This window comes from Bos grunniens, chromosome 17, assembly GCF_055505025.1.
Source record: "Bos grunniens cultivar Pamir isolate PY7600 chromosome 17, Bosgru_T2T1.0, whole genome shotgun sequence".
In the NCBI taxonomy this organism is placed as follows: Eukaryota; Metazoa; Chordata; class Mammalia; order Artiodactyla; family Bovidae; genus Bos; species Bos grunniens.
This window is the reverse complement of record NC_141181.1, coordinates 69901087-69921469: the sequence shown is the minus strand read 5'-3', so window position 1 is coordinate 69921469 and position 20383 is coordinate 69901087. Positions and strand designations below refer to the sequence as shown.

Genomic DNA, 20383 nt, shown 5'->3' with positions numbered 1-20383 from the left:
GTTGGTGGGTGGGTGGATCTGTTGTTCATCCCAGTGCCGGAGGCAACGGAGAAACAGGTGCCCGGAAGCTGGTGTGAGGCGTTGCGGGGGCGGGCATGTGGTCGTGCTGTATAAAAACCATAACCACGCCCACACCCTCCGGCCCAGTGTGAACAAGAGGGAGTGCAAGGCTCTGCAGCCAAGGAGCCTAACGGCAGGTGAATGCTTATTTCACCACCTTCATGGACTATCCTGGGACCATTTAGAAGTGTGTATGTGATGACTTTGTAGAAATAAGAAACTGCGCTGAAACACAAATTGCTGAGAGGAAAAAAGCAAATTGTGCAATATAGCTGTGATGGTGTGAAAGACATGTATACATGGAAATGTTAAAAATAATATGACCACAGGGAATTTTCTCAAGTCTGGGCTCCCAGAACGCCTGGAGGCTTCTTTCCTTCCCGGGACCTGGCGTGCCCTGCTGTGGGTTCCTGTTTGCTTGTCTGTCTCCCACACCAGACTGTGAACCGCGGAGGGCAGAGACCCCGGTCTTTGCTTATTGCGCTCAGCCTCCAGCGGGGCTCAGCACACAGCACGTATGCACTGAATGAGTGAGCCCGGGAATAAACACATCAACCAGTTGACCAATGAGTCCATGGATGAAAGCAACTGTGTCACTCACAGGAGCCCTGTCTGGCTCGGTCTCCACACCCACACCGCCCACTGGCCTTGCCACGTCTTCCACTGCTGACCCTGTCGCTGACCCCCTCCCCGAGCCGGCACAGGGCATTTCTAACGCACAACGCCACGCAGGCCCTGCCCCTCTGCCCTTGTCTGGACCCTGACTGGACCTCGCAGAGGGGAGCGCAGGCTTGGGAGTCCCACAGGGGCAAGCTCTGACTCAAGTGGGCCACAACTTCCAACCACCGTGGGGCTCAGGGCCCGCCGGATCCCCCCAGGGCCCCGGGCTCACCACTGAGCAGGGGCTCGGCCTGCAGAAGAGAAGTACTGACCTTTTCTGTGTTGTCTGGAGGACCAAGTTCTCTGAGGGTCTGTCTTGCACACACACTCCTTGTGGGAATGTCTTAAGAATGAAGCCCTTTAAAACAGCAGTGTTCTAACAATAGCTGTGCATAGATGCTGACTGCCACCATCATTAATAAAGGATTCCACACTGAAGCCAGAGAATTAATTTGAGAGCAATTTATGACAATGTGTTGCTAGGCAATTAAAATAAACTTCCGAGGGGGGAAATTTTTTTAAATTTATCGTTGATTATTTTAGATCAGAAAAATGGAATGGGGGAAGAGCGCATCATTCAAGTCAGTTTGAAAGAAGGTAGAGATGAGACAGATTCCACCAGGGACAGTACCTGGGCCTGACGCTGCTCACACGTGCCCTCCGCTTGGAGAGGCGGCCGAAGAGGCGGGGGCCAGAGGTAGGAAGCTGAGTCTGCCGGGCTTTGCCCGGGGGTAAGCAGGGGCTACGGGAAGGGATGGCTGGCTTGAGGACCGGCTGGAGAATTAGGATCAGGTCCCACCAGGTCACTCTGAGGACGTGGCCTCTTCTCAGCCCCTTCTGCTCCCCGGAATGACCAGCCCACCTGGCCCCACCTCATAGTTTGTGTTCGTTATTGACCAAAAGGCCTTTTCTCTCAAAATCAAAGTACTACTTTTAGCAACAAATCCCTCAAGAAAACCAAAGAAGAGCTGGGATTCCCAAGGAATTAATATCCATCTGTCTAGTCTCCAATTCTTTTTTTTTTTTTTTAAAGACAGTGACGACAGGAGCTTCCCTGGTGGTCCAGGGGCTAAGACTCCACACTCCCAATGCAGGGAGACCGGGTTCGATCCCTGGTCAGGGAACTAGATCCCACATGCTGCAGCTAAGAGTCTGCGTGCCTCAAATAAAGATGCTGCGAGCCACAGCCAAGACCTGGCACAGCCAGATAAACAAACAAAAACAAATATTTTTAAAAAGAAAGCGACAATAAAAAGTGTTGAAAATACAAATCTATCGCAGAATGTTCCTCCTTCTTTGTTGCTTATTAAGGGAATACAAATTAAAGCCACCTTGAGGCAGGCCCCCTTTTAAGTATATTCAAATGGTCAGAAACGTATTTAATTAACACCTAATGCCGTGGGAGTACAGTGAAGCTGGCGTGCTCACTCGTTGGTGGCACAGGGCGCTGCAGGCTCCTTCCATAAAGAGACATCCTAGCTCATCAAGGCCTGTGATGACACCACCGCCCTTAATTCAGTAATCTGACTCCTGGGAATTTTCCCTCGGGAAACAGTTCAAGAGAAGCAAAATGCTTTCAGTACAAAGACATTCATTACATCGCTGTCTATAAAAGTCCAAATGGGAAACTCAAATGCTCAACAGCTGGAGGAAGATTCAAACCATTAGAGTATTACCACTCAGTGGAATATTATGCAGCCATTAAAGTCGTCGTTATAAAGACAGGGAAACTGATAGTGATCATGTGCAGTGAGAAGGGCAGCGCCTGAGGGGCCCTGTTTAAGGTGATACCGGAACTGTGAAACACGACTGTATGTGCTGAGGGGCGAAGGGAAGGGGACGTGCAAAAATCAAGAACGGTTTTGTGAGGGTGTGAGGTTACCGGGGAGTTTCCTGTATTCCAGACGCTCTTTATCTTACTGTGAGATCTTTCCCACAAGAACAAAAGTTGAACAAGATATGGTCAAAAAAGTGAATTCTTATATGAAATCCTTTCTTGCGGGGACAAAGGCGATGCAGAAGAGTGGGCGAGGAGCAGCTACCCTGCTCCGGCGGTGAGTTATGAGGCTGCAGGATGGCGGGACAGAGACCAGTGGGCAGGAAGTCAGGGCAGAGGAGCCAAGACAGTCTTCACGGCAGTCTGGTTCCTCCCAGGAGGTGTGGGCCTGGGGGGTCAGATGCACGGGTCTGAGTTGGGATCTGCAGCCCACTCCCTGGGTGACTGGAAGCAAGTCCGGGAGCACCAGCTCCCTGATGCTCATCCAGACACGGGGCTGTCTTCCTGTTTTGTGCTGAATTGTCCCCCAAGTTCACATGTTGAAATTCAGATCTGCCAGACCTCAGTATGTGAGTCTATTTGGAGATGGGGCCTTTAAAGAGGTGGTTAAGGTACAAGGTCATATACTGGGCCCTGATCCAACATGACCGGTGTCCTTATAAAAAGAAGAGACTGGACCCAGATCAAGGGTGACCATGTGAGGAGACAAGGAGAAGGTGGCCACCGACAAGCCAAGAGAGAGGCCTGAGGATGAAGCCAGCCCTTGCCGACACCTTGACCTTGGATTCTGGCTTCCTGAATGGTGAGAAAAATTCATCTCTGTGGTTTAAGGCCCCCGGTCTGCGGTATCTGGTTATGGCAGCCGGAGCAAACGAACACACTTCCTTTGCAGAGTCATGAGGTGACATCACCAGCGTGGGGCAGGCACTCAGGAAACACCTGGTAAGGGGCTCCCCTGCTGGTCCAGTGGCTCCAGGGCAGGGCTCGGGCTCCAGCCCTGGTCAGGGAGCTAAATCCCACGTGCCCCAGCTAAGGTTCTGCATGCTGCAGCTAGAGGATGCCACCTGCCATGACTAAGACCCGGCACATCCAAATAAACAAATAATAAGTACTGAACAACAACAACAACACCCGGGAAGAGTCAGAGGCAGGGTCCTGGCACCCTGAAAACCACTGATGCAGACGCGGCCTGTATCAAGACTGGCTGTCGACGTCCATCAACACATCGGTTTAACTGAAGTTCAGAATGGCCGTGAAGCCTGGGAGACAGCTTCTCCCGTGACGCTCATGGCCGGGGGCAGGGCAGGGGAGGCCGGGAAGGACAGACAGCCCTGTGATACGGCCGGCCGGCAGAATGGAAGCTCAGTGATATTGGGGGTTTTGTTCAAAGTCAAAGAGCAAGCACAGGCCAGAGAAGGGTGGAGAATGCGATGTTTTAAACCTCCAAGCTCCTTTTCTTCCCCCAGTACTAAAAACAAGCCTCTGATTGATAGATCGTACAACATAAACATTGAGAAATTCCATAGCACCACAGCCGCCATAAACAGATAAGCAAGGAAGAGAAAACACTTGCAAAATATATAACAACAAAGGAGAAATAACCATGACTTAAAACAAGCTCCTACATACCAGCATCAAAAAGAACAAAAAAAGATACACAAATCGAAACAGTAAAATGGCAATGAATATGAATATACAAGTCACAGAATGCATATGATTGGTCAATAAACAGAAAAAAAAGTGAATTCAGTCTCACTGGTAATAATAGAAATGCGAAAAAGAGCAAGGAAATGCCTTTTCATTTGCCCATTAGAGTAACAAAGAGTAAAAAGAATGATGGGGTAGATTTTGTTGACAACTCACACTGTTGGGAGATGTAAGTCTATGCATTTTTGGGGGGCTGACAATTTAATAGTGTCTATTGATATTTATCATGGCCATGCCCTTGCAACCTAGCGATTCCACTCCTAGGAATCTATACTTTGGAAACGTTGGCACGCGTACACAAAGATGCATGGACAAGCAGGAGGCTCACCAGGGGACTCCCTGAGATGGTAAAAGATAAAGGAAACACCTGTCTGAGAGGAGGAAAAAGACTGCACAGATTACGATACACGACAGAGGATGAGGTGGTTGGATGGCATCACCGACTCAATGGACATGAATCTGAGCAAACTCCTAGAGATACGGAAGGACAGGGAAGCCTGGCGTGCTGCAGTTCGTGGGGTTGCAAAGGGTCGGACGTGACTTAGTGACTGAACAACAACAACAATAAAATCCCATGCTGTTACTGTTTTATTTTTTAGCTAGAAATTATAGGGTTTTTTTATTTTTTAAGACAATAAAAGCAAAAATAAAACAAAAAACCACCACATATATCAATAATTGTGACATATGTGACATAAAAGTGTACATATACACACACAAATATATACTCATATGTGTATTATGAAATTTCATGAAGAAAAAGCTTAGTAAGATGTTTGAAACCACGGATGATGATGGATGCTGTTTAGTCGCTCAGTCGTGTCCGACTCTTTGTGACCCTGTGGACTGTAGCCTGCCAGGCGCCTCTGTCCGTGGGATTTCCCAGGCAAGAATACTGGAGTGGGATGCCATTTCCTCCTCCCATGCTGTTATTTTAAAAATGAGGTACACCTGGTACTTCCCTGGTGGTCAGATGGTTAAGACTTCACCTTCCAACGCAATGGGTGCAGGTTTGATTCTTGGTTGGGGAGCTAAGATCGCACATGCCTCACAGCCAAAAAACCAAAACATAGAAACGGTATTGTAACAAATTCAATAAAGACTTCAAAAATGGTCCACACACACACACACAAAATCTTTTAAAAAAGTGAGATACGCCTATTTGTATTGACATGTAAAGATCTACAAAACATATTGGTAAGGGAAAAAGCAAGCTGCGTGTCAATATGCGTGATATGACCTCACATATATACATGCAAGTGTGTGTGTGTCGGTGCCTGGGGACTTACATGGCTTTGTAAATGCATGGGGAGAGCTGAGAAAGGACCATTACTAAAAAAAAATGGGTGTGTGTATCTCTTTAGCAGGGCAAGAGATGTAGGGAGGTAATGATGGATGCCTAAATTTTGTTAAGTTGGGTTAGCCAAAAAGTTCATTCAGGTTTGCCATACGGGGAAACCCCAAACAAACTTTTTGGCCAAGACAATATATTCTGGAATCATTTAAATATTTTACAGTCTTGCGTTTCCTAACCTAAAGCAATCTCTCAGCCAGTCATCGCTGGAAAGAGTGCCTCAGAATCAGCTCCTGCTCGTGTTGAAACGGGAGCCTCTCTCATGGTGGAAGGTCAGGCACAAAGAGGGCACAGGAGGAGTGAGCGGGTTCGGGAGCAGGAGGGCCCGGAAGTCGCGTCAGCAAAGCCAGCACAGCAGTGCACACGGACCAACCTGGCAGGCAGCAATCAGAGAGGGGCTGGAGCATTTGCCGCACCCGTGGCACAATCCCCATGAGGCGGAGCGGCAGAGCCGCCCATGGCGATGGGCCCTGCAAAGAACAGACACGGACACGGCTGCAGCCGGGCGTGGGGGACAGTGGGCTCAGGCACCTGTCATCCGGGCTGGCGGCAGGCCTCGCCACCCCAGCCTGCAGCGACCAGGGAAGAGGCTACCGCGTGGGGTCTGGGAGTCCTCTGCACTCCCCTGGCCAGGCTCGCTCTGGGAGAGCGTCATAGGGAGAGGTGCCAGAGGGGGAGGGAGGGTGTGGTCGGTGGTGCCTACAGAGATGCAGGGAAGGGAAGGAGTGATGGACCCTCTGCTGCTCAGAAGAGTTTCCCCGAGCACAGCCCTCCTGATGCCCAGTCTGATGCCCTCCTGGGGCCCTTCCTGGGCCGGCCCGGGTCACACCAGCCGCCCCCTGCTTCCTGGCCCATTGCCACACATCCGTTGCCCTCCAGCCTCCTCTGCCCCAGCTCCCAGGCAGGAGTCGGCCCTCACCCTGTCCACTTCCTGCTCCGTGCTGGGCCCAAGGGATGGTGTCCATGGCCAGGGCGCCAAGTCCCATCTCCCTGCTCACGCTTCCCCATCTGGACCTTCAGAAGAGTCCTCCCCTCCAAGCTCTGGACCTCCACAGCCACCCGAGTGTCCCCCAGCTGAGCCCAGCACCTCTCCTCTGCTCCCTCAGTGCAAGCTTTCCCTCTCCAGACAATTTTCTCTCTCAGCTGACCTGAGGGTCAGCTCCCGGGGTCTCTCCCTCTCCCTGATCCCCTACATTTGAAGGGCTGCTGGGTCCTGACAATATTAAATCCAGAGCAGTTTGCAAATCTATACACCTTTTCTCCAGCCCCTGGCTCACCTCCAAGGTCTCAGCTTCTTTTACCCCTTCTGATCCATCCTTCCTGCTGCCATGAAATCATTTACTGAAAATACCATCTGTTCTCCTGTCACCTCCTTTCCGTGGTTCCCTGACACCCACAGCAGCAAGTTTTAAGTTCCAACTCCTTGGCCAACCGCAGCCCACCAGGATCAAAGCCCTGTGGGCCTCAGCGGCCCCCAGCTCCCTGCTCCCTGGCTCGCCTGGCTGCCCGTCCCTCTCAAGCCTCTGCTCGCCTGGCCTGGGATGCCCTCCCTTTCCCCCGCGTGGCTGGCTCCTGTCACCTCTGGAGACTGGGGTGTGGGCCTCCCCGAGGGAGCCTTACTGACCGCTGTCCACCTGGAGAGGGGATGGTATGCTGCTCAGAGGAGGGCCCTTCCTCGGGGTTCCCATCACAACAGCACGCCTCTCTGCGCTCATCACACAGACTCAAAAGGATGCTGTCTGCCCCCTGCAAACAGTAAGCACCTCTCGGGCCAGGAAGGGCTGGGACTCACTGTATTAATTTTCTACCAGGTGGCTTCAAAGAACGGAAACGTATTCTCCCACAATTCTGGAGTCTAGCAGCCCCCGCCAAGCTGTTGGTAGGGCCACGCCCCTCCCCGCAAGGGCTGCAGGGAAGGATCCCCCCTTGGCTCTTCCAGCCTCTGAGAGCCCCTGCCCTGCCGCAGCATAACTCCAGTGTCTGCCTCCTTCTTCACATGGCATTCCTCTGTGTCCGTCCTCACATGACCTTCTTGTGTGTGTGTGTGTGTGTGAGAGAGACAGAGAGAGAGAGAGAGAGTCCAAATTTCCCTTTCTGTAAGGACACCAGTCATATTATATTAGGGACCACCCTCTTGATCTCATGTTGATTATATCTGCTAACATCCTATTTCCAAATAAAGCCACATCCAAAGGTACTGGGGGTCAGGACTTCAAAATATCTTTTGCGGCGGGGGGGGTGCGGTGCACAATACAACCCAAGCCCGCTCGCTCTGGCAACCCTGGTGCCCGGCACTAAATCTGAGCCTAAGCGAAGTTCTGCTGATCCCTGTGATTGAACGGATGATGCAGCCAGTGTGTTCTGGGTCCAGTCAGGGGAGGGAAAGTCAGAGAGAGAGGGCAGCTTGGAGGAGGAAGCTCTGAGGCTGGGCCTGGAGAAAGTGGGGGCGAGAAGAGACATGTCCAGGCCCTGGGAGGACCACTGCCTGGGAGAGGAGGAGGGCTGGGCTGCACGAGAGGCCTTGGCTCTGCGCTGCGCAGTGCGGGGAGCTGGGCTGGCCTGAGGCATCAGCCCTCGTGCTGGAGGCAGGAAGGGGCCAGGGAACGTCTGTCGGGAGAGCGGTGACAAGAGCAGATCCGGTGTTCCTGAAAGATGAGTCTGCCGGAAGCACACTGGGACGCGTCTACGAGGGGCTGCCCGAAGCAGAGAGGCAGCTGGTCAAAGGCTTGGGCAGAAAGTCAGCAGATAATGAGGAACTGAATCAGAGCAGTGGTAGCATGGCCGGGGGGGACGGACGGAAGCCAGAGGAAGTGCGGTAGGAAAATGGACAGGGCGCGGCCGGAGGAGCTAAGAGAGGAGGAGTCCAGGCCCACAGGGGCTGAGGTTCAAGGCTGGAGACTTAAGAGGCCAGGAGCCAGCGACTGCCAATAATGGCAGCCCAGGAAGAGCAGTGCGCCCGCAGAGGCTGCCGTGAGTTTAGCCTCATGAAATGCCATTCAATTAAAAAAGCAAGCTCGTGGGTACACTCATTAAGGCACCGTTGAGACGGGGCATGTGTGCAAAGCAGCTCTGAGAGACCCACGCACTTCGTCAATAATTTGAGTTTATGGGCAACAAGCACGTCTTTCTATATCAACGCCTGGTGCCCAGGCTATTAGCAGCAGGCGTTTTCAGAGGAAGGCCTCAAGCCAGGGGAACTAACAAACTCAACTGAATAACCTTTAAATTACCTCATCACCCGGAAAATGGAAATCGGTGCAGTCTGCAAATGCACCCACGTGCCAGCAGAGGCCAGATGGAGCGGCTTCCCAGGCCGGGCAGCCAGACCCGAGGGAGCTGCCCACTCGGGTCTTCTCTGGGATCATAGGGGCCCCTGGGCCTTAGGGAGCCGTTCTGACAGAGCCACCAGCAAACCCCAGGCTCCCCAGAGAGGTCAGTTAAGGGGGGCTTTTACCCTGGGAAATGGAATAAAGACCCTCCTCCCGAGGATGAGTCAGTCCCTCTCAGTGCCTCAGGCTCTTCGTATCCTGGGAGGTCAGTCTTGCTGATTTCCAAGGACCCTTCCCCGCCCAGCTCTGCTCACGGCCTCGGCCGCTGCTGTCCTGGCCCTGCCCCGGTGTGAGGAGGAGCCGATCCGGCGGGCTGGGAAGGGAAGGTCTCAGACGCTGAGACCTTCCGCTGAGACCTCCTCCTGCCAGCCTGATGCTGCCAGCGCAGCGTGAGGAGGGGCACTGGCTGTGAGCCTGGTGATGACAGCCCCTCCCGCGCCATTGGCTCGCCGGGGGCCCTCTCCTCGTGCTGGGGAGGCGGGGGCTGTGGTCAGACCTTGGGCGCCTGTGATCGAACCTCTCCAGGCCTCAGTTTCCTCATTTGTACCCCAGGCGTGGTAATGGTTCTCACAGGGCTGTCATGAGGGTGGAGGGCAGGCAGGAAAGCCTGGCCTGAAGTGAGCTCCCACCCAGGTCGGCTGCTGTGACCACGGGGCACGTGGGACAGAGGTGGGAAGAGAAGACACACCATTGTTGGGAGAAAAACCCTGTCTCAGAGAGAAGAGAGCCTTCGGGAACAGCAGCAGCCACAAACCCTTTCCTGGAAGGGGCTTCTCTGGACAAAGACCCCCTCATGGCCTTTGGCATTTGGGGAGAACAGTCCTTTTATCTGAGCTCCACCACTGGCCAACCAATGTCCCCAGACCTAGGGACAGTCCTCACCTTGAATACCACCTCCAGGATGGGACCAGGCTACCCGAAGGCAAACTACTGAGTCCGGTCATGGCCCGCGTGGTTTGAGACTGAACACCGCCACGTGGAGACTTCTGTCTCAACACACTCACATTGTCCTATTAACCGGGAGCAGGGACTTCCTGGGCAGTCCAGTGGTTAAGACTCCCTGCCTCCAAGGCAGAGCACGTGGGTTCGATCCCTGGTCAGGGGACTAAGGTCCTACATGGCGCGTGGTGCAGCCAAGACATAACAAAACAAAAAAGCAGTGGTGGTAGACTGTGAATATTATTATTATTAGATGTTATATAATAATAATATATTATATTATCATGGACATTATTATTCGGTGTAACACTGAGCTCATACCGTCCTACGCTAAGTTTACATACCAGGCAGCTGTAACTTTCTCTGTTTTACAAATGGCAAAACTGAGGCTGAGAGAAGCTACATCACAGCATACCATAAATAAGAGGTAAAAATGGGAACTTGAACCCCGCTCTCTCAATCTACAAAGCTGGGCCTCCTTTCATTCCCTTATATGACGCAGCCGTTATGCCATCCCTGACACCATTCCACCGGGAAACCAAGATCAACTGCTTTCATCAAAATAAAGTTTCATTGTTGTGTCTTCACTTTCTGCCTTGGCCTTGAGAAATCCATTCAGAAAGGTTCCTTTCCTACTTTTCACACCCATTTGACAAATGTGCACAGACGCAGGCTTACACGTGATACAACCAAGTGCAGGGCTTCTGAGCAGAGACTGAGAGTTGGGTCTAAACTGCACCCAGTCAACCCTCAAGTGTTATCTTCTTCAGTTACAGAGAACTTGAGCCCACCTTAATTATTGAGGAGGTTTTAAGTTGCTCAGACTGTGAATAAAAATAGGTAGCCTGATTGCATTACAGGTGTGGAGCATGCTAAAAATATACACATACCTCAATTTGATCTAGATATGGAAAACTTTGGGGCTATAAATGTATTTTCAAAACAAACAACACGTGAAGCTCAAATAACCCTGTTTCCCCAAAGCAGAAGCACTGGCCTGCTGCTTAGCTGACCAGCCATTATATACTTTCAACTTCGTATTTTAATGAAACAAGGATGTCAACGAGGATGTCAAAGTACAGTTATGTGTCAGTCATCCTTCCAGACAATTATGCTGGATCTAAAGAGGTTTATTCACCTGGCCAAAATACAAAGTGTTTACATGATAGGAAAAAACTTACCTACTCAAAACAAAAATGCTTTGGGGTGGGAAAAAACAATCAAGAATCATGTAAACTGAGTACATGCCAGAGGCGCAGTTATCGTGCTTTCCCTGGTGACCTTTCCTCTTACAGAACATTGGTCAGAGATAAATGGCACCTGGCTACCAGTGGTCTGCTTTACGCAAGTAATGCGAGCACATCCTTGGCATGCATTTCTGTCAACACTGCAGCTCCACTGCAGCTCACACTGACCCTAAAATCAGCACATCATTTCACACACCTTCTCCACCTCTCTTTCAGCGGCACAGTCACACACCCCATGATCCAAGAAAGCTGCCCACCAGAGTCGTTTCTGATGCCCACAGCCTAGGCTAGACAGTCGGAACAAAACACAGACCTCAGTCCTCCAGCGCGAGCCTGTCGAGACTTAGAAGCTTCACTTGCATCCATCACTTCCACCCATTCAAGAGTAGAACGAGCACCTCACACAGCTTGGAATCCTGCACAACTAGACTTCTCCCCTTCCCTTCTGGCCCCTCACCTCCCCAGTACAGCCGAAGCCCTCTCTTGAGGCAGGAAAGGCCCCCCAACAGCCCGCCCAGCAGGAATCAAGAGGTCTCTCTGTCTGACCTTGCCAGGTGATGGAGATGGGAACCGAATGCTGGTGGGATCGAAGGCAGAGGTGACCCATCAAGTTTAAACACATCTCCCCCCAGCGGACGGCGAGGCGGGGGGCAGCTTTAGGGACAGAGGAAGCCCAGGGCTCCTCGGACTGGGTAGTTGACCAGCGTGACCTCAGACTGCTTACTCAGAGGCACAGGCCGGCTGGAGAAGGGCTTTTCCTGTGACAGGCACCACCGGAGTTTAAAATCCCCTTTGCGTGCTGGGAAAATAGCCACACACACACACACACACACTAGCAGGGAGTGCCTGCCCAGTATCCACTCCAGAGCTCCTCTGCCTGAGTCCAGCCCACTGGCCACAGCCAGGTGCACTGTGACCCTTGGCCCTGAACCCCTGCTCATAACAGCTCAGGTGTCAGGAGACCGGGGGAAGGCAGGGAAAGGTCTTTACCTCTCACTTGCAGCCCCAGTGGAGGCTCAAGCCTGTTTTCCCTGCTAAAAGATGGCTGGCCTCTGTCTGGGCTGAATTCCAGTGGCCAGGCTGCCCAGAGCCATTCCCTCGGGGACAGAGAGGGGAAGGTGCTGTCCTTCTGACAACAGCCTGGACAAACAGCCCTTCCCAGTGCCATACAGTGAGCTGCATCCAGGGTTGGGAGGAGGACATGCCTTGGGACGGTCTTTAGACTTCTGGCTGAACCCTTTGTCCCCTGGCTTGTGAGGGCAGAGGGACCTGCCCTCTATCCCAGAGCTGGGGAAGTACCAGGGCAGAGATCTGAGCTCTCAGCCCTGTAGGTTACTCAAGATCAGGGCTGGAAGAAATTTACAATGGGGAAGGGAAATTTTAAAGCCCAAGAGAGCCCCATGCTCCAGTACTCGTTCGCCCCAACCTGGCTGCGCCTGCCCCTTACTCACCCCAGGGAGGGGTTCCTGGGTGTGGAAGCGGGTCTGGCCCCGAGGCTGCGGGGGCTCCTGTAGCTGCCGCTGCCGCCGCCGCCGCCGCCGCCTTTCCGTCGCCGCGCTCTCAGTCCATCTCGGTGCAGTGCCGGCTTCCACCGCCGCGCCGAGCACGGGAGGAGGGCGGTCCCCGGATTGGGTGTGTGTTGCCCGGCGGCCCCGCGCCAGCCTCCCCGCCGCGGCCGCCCCTTCAGCACCGCGGACAGAGGCCAGCCCGAGCGCTCCGAGCCGAGAGGAGCGGCGCGCCCCGCTCCGCCCGCCGGTCGGTCAGCCTGAGCGCGGCAGGGGCGCGGCGCGGCGCGATCTCATTCCTCCAGCCTCCTCCCCACCAGCCTTATGAGGCCACCTCTGCCCCCCAGGGTCCCGCTCTCCAAGAGCGAAGGGCTCCCCACGAGGCCACTCGCCAGTCCCCGGAAGACTGGACACGCCGCTTCCAGCCCGGTCCCAAGCAGGGACTAGCTCTCCCCAAGCCCAGCAGGCTAGACAAAGGCTAGCTCTCTCCGCGGCGGGACGAGGACGGCAGCGGACAGCGCAGCTCAGCCTCTTAAAGTGCGCGAGCATGGCCGGGAACCTGACCCGGCATAAGGGTGCTACCCAGCCCCATGGAGGCCAAAGAAGGCTGGCCCTTCACCAGAATCCAGAGAGGGAGGGACCCTTGGGTGGCCCTTGGCTCAAGCCCTCGTTTCCCCACTGTCATACACCCTGGGGATGCGAGGAGTTCACCAATTAAGAGTTCCTTTCAGAACCAAGGGAGGGAAGGCTGTTAGGGGGTCCCCTCCTCACCTGGAATCCAATTCCCTCCCTCATATCCTTGGTGCCAGCGTATCAATCAACCAACAGATGGGGCTGCTTGGGGCCTGGTGATGTCACGAGGAACTGCTTCCACGTTTCTTCATTTCTGCTCAAATCCCTCCCACTGCTCCTCACTCCCGGCCAGGAAAGTCCCAGACTTCGATGGGGGAACCCTGGCTCTGCCACAGACAAGAAAAACAGCCACCGTTGACCACCCTCACCTCCATGCTCAGCGAGGCTCAGCTTCCCTATGGGACATGCAGATGGTGGGCGTGGGGGGGGGGGCTCCCTCTGGTTGCAAGTCTGAGAAAACCAAGCCTGGCTGGCCAAGCAGAGGGGACTCCACAGACTGGACAGTCACCCAGACCCCGCCTGCTTCATGACCTCCCTCAAGCCTTTCTGGAGTCCAGGACAAGGAGACCCTTCCCTTCACTGGCCTAAACTGCCCACTCCTGCTTTAACTCTCTTTATAACAACAACTTTTATGCCTCATTAATTCAGGTTCAAAGACAACTTCATTTTTACCATTTGGAAAAGGCTCCAGTTGAAGGGGGAAAACCAAATGGAATGAGTTCAAGTCAAGGTTAATAAGTGCTGTCCAAGCAGGCATGAGGGACTCTGCTCAAGCATTCATGGACTGTCAGCGCAGGGCTGACCACTCACAAAGGGCGCAGGAGTGGGCACCGGCTGTGCGGGAGAGAGGCAGGCCGAAAGGTGGGGGGACGAGCTCCTTCCATTTTCACACCAAGCAAGAAGGATCACAAGCCACATGTGGTACCTTAAAAATAAGCAAAATCACGACCTCGACCATCTTTTAACTTAACATCTTCTTTTTCTCCTTTGAAAACAACTTCCAAGAGCATTTTTCCCCTTTAAGGTAGCATAGCATCAAAATCCAAAGATAAGAAACAAGTCAGGGGACTCTCCTGGTGGTCTAGTGGTTAAGAAGCCACCTCCCAACACTGGGGATGTGGGTATGATCCCTGATGGCGGAACTAAGATCCCACAGTGCCTCAGAGACCTTGCAGGCCGCAAGTAAGACCCAGTCAAATAAGTAAATATTAATAAATAAATAAATGTACTATTCTACAGAAGAAGAAACAAGTCAGGCTCCAGGAGAACGGCGTTGTGTGGGCTTCCTGCTTCAGTGGTCACAGGCATCAGACGAGGGGGGTGGGGTACCTCCCAGTTACCTTTCAAACATGCAACAACTGCCAGGTGGACATACTGACACTTCTGAGGAGAGTCTCAAATCTTGGTGCTTTTCCTCACTTGGAATGGACTTTCTTGAGCATTTTGTAATAAATGATTCCTTCAGTTTAATTCCTTTGTCTAATGTATGGCATATCCAGCAACCACCAGCATGCTTGCATCCTCACCATCCCAGAGGGCAATGAGAGACCGAGGGAAGTCCATTTCTACACACACACACACACACATCACTAGCACAAAGCCCAGAATCTCTACTGACATGATAGGCCACGTCTATACTGAAGACCCCCAAATATTCAAGATTTGGAACTAACAGAAACAATCCAAGTCATACAGCAAGATGTTAAATTTCTATTCAGTTATTTTCTAGGTTCTGGAAAAGCTAAAGAACTGGAACACAGGCCACGGATTCTTGTCCACAAAAGCAGGAATACACTTCTGCCCGCAGGATGTCTTCCCTGCTCTGCCCTGCGGCTCAGGCCTCGCGCATTGACCTTCTCACTACACACTCTCATCCTGGTGGGTAGACTGACTGCCACTGCTGCTGACAACCAGTAAGCCCCTCCTGACCCGCCGGGAAGGCCGCCTTTATTACTGGTGTGGCCGGTAAACCCCAGCCAGGCCCGCCCTCTGCCCTCCCAGCCCAGCGGTGCCCTGCTGGGCCCTGAAAGCCCAAGCCCTTGCATGGTGCAGCCCCTCCTCCCCGCCCACGAGCAGCCTGCCTCAGCTCCACCAGCCCTTGGCCCACCCTTTCCTCCTGACCCTTCGGGGGACCTGCACCTAGCCTTCCTCCTCCTCCTCCTCCTCCTGGCCCACCATGGCAGCCTGCCGCCAGCGCTCTGCCTCCCCTCTGGCCACTTGACTCTTCCTAAGACACTGGCACAGACTGTCACTGCCCCTGTTATGAGCCTGAAATGCCATCACCCTGCTTCTGACCAAGTAGGGTTCAACTTCCCAGCCAAGGGGCTCTCAGTTAGGTGGCTCTGAACTGAGACAACTGAAGCAGATAACCTCCATAACTCTGGAGGCGCATGTCCCCACAACTCCTGGGAAGTTCTCAGAAATTTAGTATTCTCCCTGCACGGAGCACATGGGCAGTTAGGGAAACCAAAGATGAGAAATGTGGGCTTTCAGAAATACAGATGGCTGAAATGTCAGGAGCCAGTGAGAAGAGCCACTTGGCATGTTGAGTGTGTCCTAAGCAGCTTGACTGGCAAGAAGTTAACTTCAAAATAATGATGATTAATAAGTCAAATAAAAAAAGAGGAAAGGACAAGATGGGTACATAGATGGAGCATTTCAATAGAATTGGAAGTCTATAAAAATAATCAAATGGATATTCTAGGATTTAAAAATACAGTATCTGAAATTAAGTGTTCATTGACTAAGCTCCATAGCAGAAAGGGTAAGCAGAAAGTAGAATTAATGAACTCAAAGCTTGGTTAATCAAAGATTTCCAGAGAATAAAGATGGAGAAGACAGAACAAAGCCCAGAAGCTGCGTGGCAGGTGGTCAAAGGGCCTAAAATGTGTGTATTTCGTGGCCCACGAAAGGAAGAGGAGGGAGGGCAAGCCAGAAGCAGTCAGAGAAGAAATAGTGGCCATGAATTTTCCCAAATCGTGTGAAAGATTTTTAATCACTTTCTTCAAATCATCCTTTTAGCTGAAACACAAGCTTTCAGATAGCATGGTAGACCGAACAGGGCAGAGGACTTACAGACAGCCAGTTCAGTTCAGTTCAGTTCAGTTCAGTCGCTCAGTCGTGTCCAACTCTTTTCGACCCCATGAATGGCAGCATGCCAGGCCTCCCTGTCCATCACCAACTCCCAGAATTCACCCAAACCCACGTCCATCAAGTCGGTGATGCCATCCAGCCATCTCATCCTCTGTCGTCCCCTTTTCCTCCTGCCCCCAATCCCTCCCAGCATCAGACACTTTTCCAATGAGTCAACTCTTTGCATGAGGTGGCCAAAGTACCGGAGTTTCAGCTTTAGCATCATTCCTTCCAAAGAACACCCAGGACTGATCTCCTTCAGAATGGACTGGTTGGATCTCTTAAGAGTCTTCTCCAACACCATAGTTCAAAAGCAGACAGCCAGACCTGGGTCCAAAAGCCAGGCTCGGCCACTTACTAGCTCGGTGACTGTGGGCAAGTTACTTGAAGGATGACGCATAAAGCATGTAGAAATGCCAGGCACGTGGCAGGCACACGCGGCAGTGCTTATTGTTACTCTCGTGAGCTCCAGGCACCTCTCTGATGTTAGGTGGGGTGGGGAGTGTTCGACTCTGGGTTCTCAACGTGCCGTGAGGAACATAATTGAGGGGACTTCCCTGGCGGTCCAGTAGCTAAGACCCCTAGCTCCCAAAGTAGAGGGCCTGGGTTCAATCCCTGGTCAGGAAACTAGATCCCACGTGTGGCAACAGAGATCGAGGATCCCAAGTGCCACAACTAAGACCCAGTGCAGCCAAAATAAACAAACAAATTTTAAAAAAAAGAAAAACAAGATACATGAGGCTTGTGTGTTGTTTTTCTCCCCACAGACAAGAACCCAAACCAAAACATGTAACGGCTGCCAATAATCAACGTTTATCCTGATAAGACATGTTGCCAACCAATGATAACTGGCCAAAGAGCATTTTACATTCTGCTGGAAAATACTGTTTCTATTCATCTGAGTTTAACTGCCATGCGCTAGTGGCAAACCCAGATTATGAATGATTCATGCATAGCCACAATGACTAATTAAACCCTGGAGAGACGATTCATTAAAAAATACAAATGGAAACTTTTGTCCGTGGGCTTGCAAGTGGATGTCTGCCAGAAGCAACTGCAAGAAGGTTTATAACCTCAGTTTCTTCAGTAAACGAGACTGCAGATGGTGGATGAAAAAATACTTGTATTCATAAATGATTTCTTATCATGCAAACCCTGGTGATTGAAGCTTCTACACATGATTCTTAAATACTGAGTTTCTTTCTGCTTTAATAAATGCTTACAGACTTTTTTTTTAAATCATCAGCCCTCTGACTCTATTGCTGACTTTGGTGATATGTACCCACTAGGGACAGAGAGGGAGGTTAGCTGGGTTCTGAACCAAGCCATTCACAACAAAGGCTTCTGTAACCCCGACTGGCCTGTGCCCAGCCCTGGGAGACGACCGTGACCGTCTCTGTCTTGCCAATCTGAGCTAGCTAAGGCACTCTGCCGCTCCATACACTTTTCTCTATCCACAAAGTAGAATTAAGATCGACAAGTATTTCACAGGACAGGGCTGTGGCACGGACACCAGAAAGAGGCAGGTATATGTATCTGTAAGGTCTCACAACCGGGTGAGGGCAGTGTTTGGATCAGGGATCATGCTGGCCCTGACTGTCAAAGTCCTTCCAAGCAATGGACTTTAAAAACCAATTATCAGGCACTTCCCCGTGGTCCCTTGGCTGAGGGTCCGCACTCCCAGTAAAGGGAGCCCAGGCTGGATCCCTGGTCAGGGAACTAGATCCCACACGCCGCAACTAAGACTCAGCATAGCCAAATCAATTAATTTAAAATATATATATGTGCATAATAGGAAAATGATTCAAGAGGAATATTCCTCTGATATGAGCTGAGTGTCTCAAACATGTATAGAGAAAAGAAAACAATCAATTGTAACGAACAGCTCATTTACCAGCAAAGATCAAAGTCCTGCGTGCCGCAACTAAGGCCTGCCGCAGCCAAATGATTAATTTTAAAACTCCGATCATCAGCTCTTAGTCCCCTTAGTTTCAGGGCAGCCATTGTATGCAGCGAGGCAAGCACAGACACAACAGAAGAAAACCCCCTTGACTGATATTTAAATGGCTTATCCAAAAGCTTGCTGGTCTTGAAAAGACCCTAGACCTCGTTGGTCAGTGCAGTCTCAGGAAGTTACATCTCAAAGCAAAAAAACAAGCAAATAACTAACCAATAACCTATCAAGTCTTCCCCCAACTCTCTCCCTCTCTCTTTAGCAAAATGCACTTTGCCCTTTCCTTTAGGGTTGGTTTTTGCGTTTTGCTGACAGTCTTGCTATTTTGTATGACCTGAAAGCTACCAGCACACAAGCTGTAAGAGCAAACAGCTGTGGAAACTGCGGGAAACACATAAATACACATGCTCCAAATCCAGCTCCCACGGGCAGATCCTGAAGCCTCAGGACTAACAAGCGCACTCTGGCTTTGTTCTTTCGGCCTCCCCCTCAAACCCATTATGATCACGTATGTGTGCAAACCAGGCAAGCAGCTAAAACTTGTACAGGAAGGGTGACGCAGTTTCACCCTGTCCAATCTTTGCCATCCCTCCTTTCTCTCTCTCCCTAAAAACTGGGGCTCAACAGCAGGGTCATGTGGGGCTACATATCCAAAGTCTTTCCTGACCTGGGAACGCCTGCAGGCTGAGGCTCAAACCTGACAATAAGCCCTGCGTGTCACCCAGCCAGCTTCACCTCCAGCCCACAGAGCCCACCACCTATGGACACCTAGAACGAAACGTTCTGCGTATGCCAACCCTAGGAGCCCACATCATCTTCCTGCAGGCCGACCGCCTTGGACCAGGGGTACAGAGTCACCCCCACCACCTCGGTTTCTTTCGGACGACTGCCAGGGTTGCGTGTGTGGAGAAGGGCACAAGATTCACATCCCTCCCACCCTCAAACAACCCGCACAAAGTCAAATTAAGCTACACTCTAAAACGGGAACAGAGTTTCCACTGGAGAAGGAGGCAAAGCTGTTACAGAGAAACAATCTCAAGAAATCTTGCTGTGCTCTGTGTTCTCGGGGTTAGTACTGAGGTTTGTCCATCAGAATTCCGGTCTGTGGGGCTGCCTTCCGGAAAGACTGCACCCAAACCACCTCCAGTCAAACGTTTCTCTCCCCTTAGGGTTCTCCAGGGGCCTGGGGAGCCCAAACAAATGCCTGTTCCAAGTGCTGAACCCCTCAGAGCGGCACCAGGTGGTCCCAGGGGCTCTTCTGTGTTTTTCTCCTGATGTTTGTGTGCTCTGTAGGTTGATCTTTTCTCTCTGCAGTATCTGACCTGAGTTGGTGAGGTCAATGGAAAGGAAACCTCGCCCATGTGTGTTGGCTACTGGCCCCTGGAAACAGTGGGAGACGTGCAGTCTGGAAAGAAGATGGGCCAGGTCGTTTCTAAGAGAGGGCTGGTCTCACAGCCCAGAAATCCTGACTTTTGCATCTGCCGAGGATGCGGTCCCCATGGGCTTGCCAGACTCAGGGCCTCCCCTCTGGTCAGCGCTGGGCTTCCTTTCAGAACCTCTCCCTGAGGCCTGAGGGTGGACCTCAGAGACGGCGCAGTGGACGCTCCAGGAGCCTCCCTTCGGGCTGCGGCTCGCTCAAGAGGCTGCCACAGTCCGAAGCTGCTTCACCAGCCCCAGGAGCATCCCCCTCACGTTCACTCTTCCTGCACGGTGCGGACTCTGAGGCGGCCAGCAGAGTTCAATACCTCTCAACGAGCTGATGTCGAGCCTTTTTTTTTCACCCTTTTATGATATCTCATGTAAATTTGTACAAAGCTATTAAAATTAATTGCTCACCCCCTCCCCAAGAAGCCTTGAATCAAAAGTCAATGTTTACAACTTATTAATTACCACAGTCCCCGGCATTAGAGACTCATTATGCTGGATCCACAGGGCTAATCTACTTTTACATGAAAGGGGACGTGTCATTGTGGGAGCTCTGCAAGCCTGAGCTTGCAGACTCGTTTTATGCTCCTCTTGGAGTCTGTCAGAGTCAATCACACCAAAGGCCTTGGCTGTTCTGTCAGCCACCCAAGAGCATGTTCGG

At 51.9% G+C, this 20383-nt stretch overlaps 1 protein-coding gene across 2 annotated transcripts in view; it reads right to left on the bottom strand.

Annotated features, from left to right (window-relative positions):
• OSBP2 (oxysterol binding protein 2) overlaps positions 1 to 20383 on the bottom strand; it is a 122935-nt gene that overhangs the window by 56122 nt on the left and 46430 nt on the right. The window lies entirely within an intron of this gene.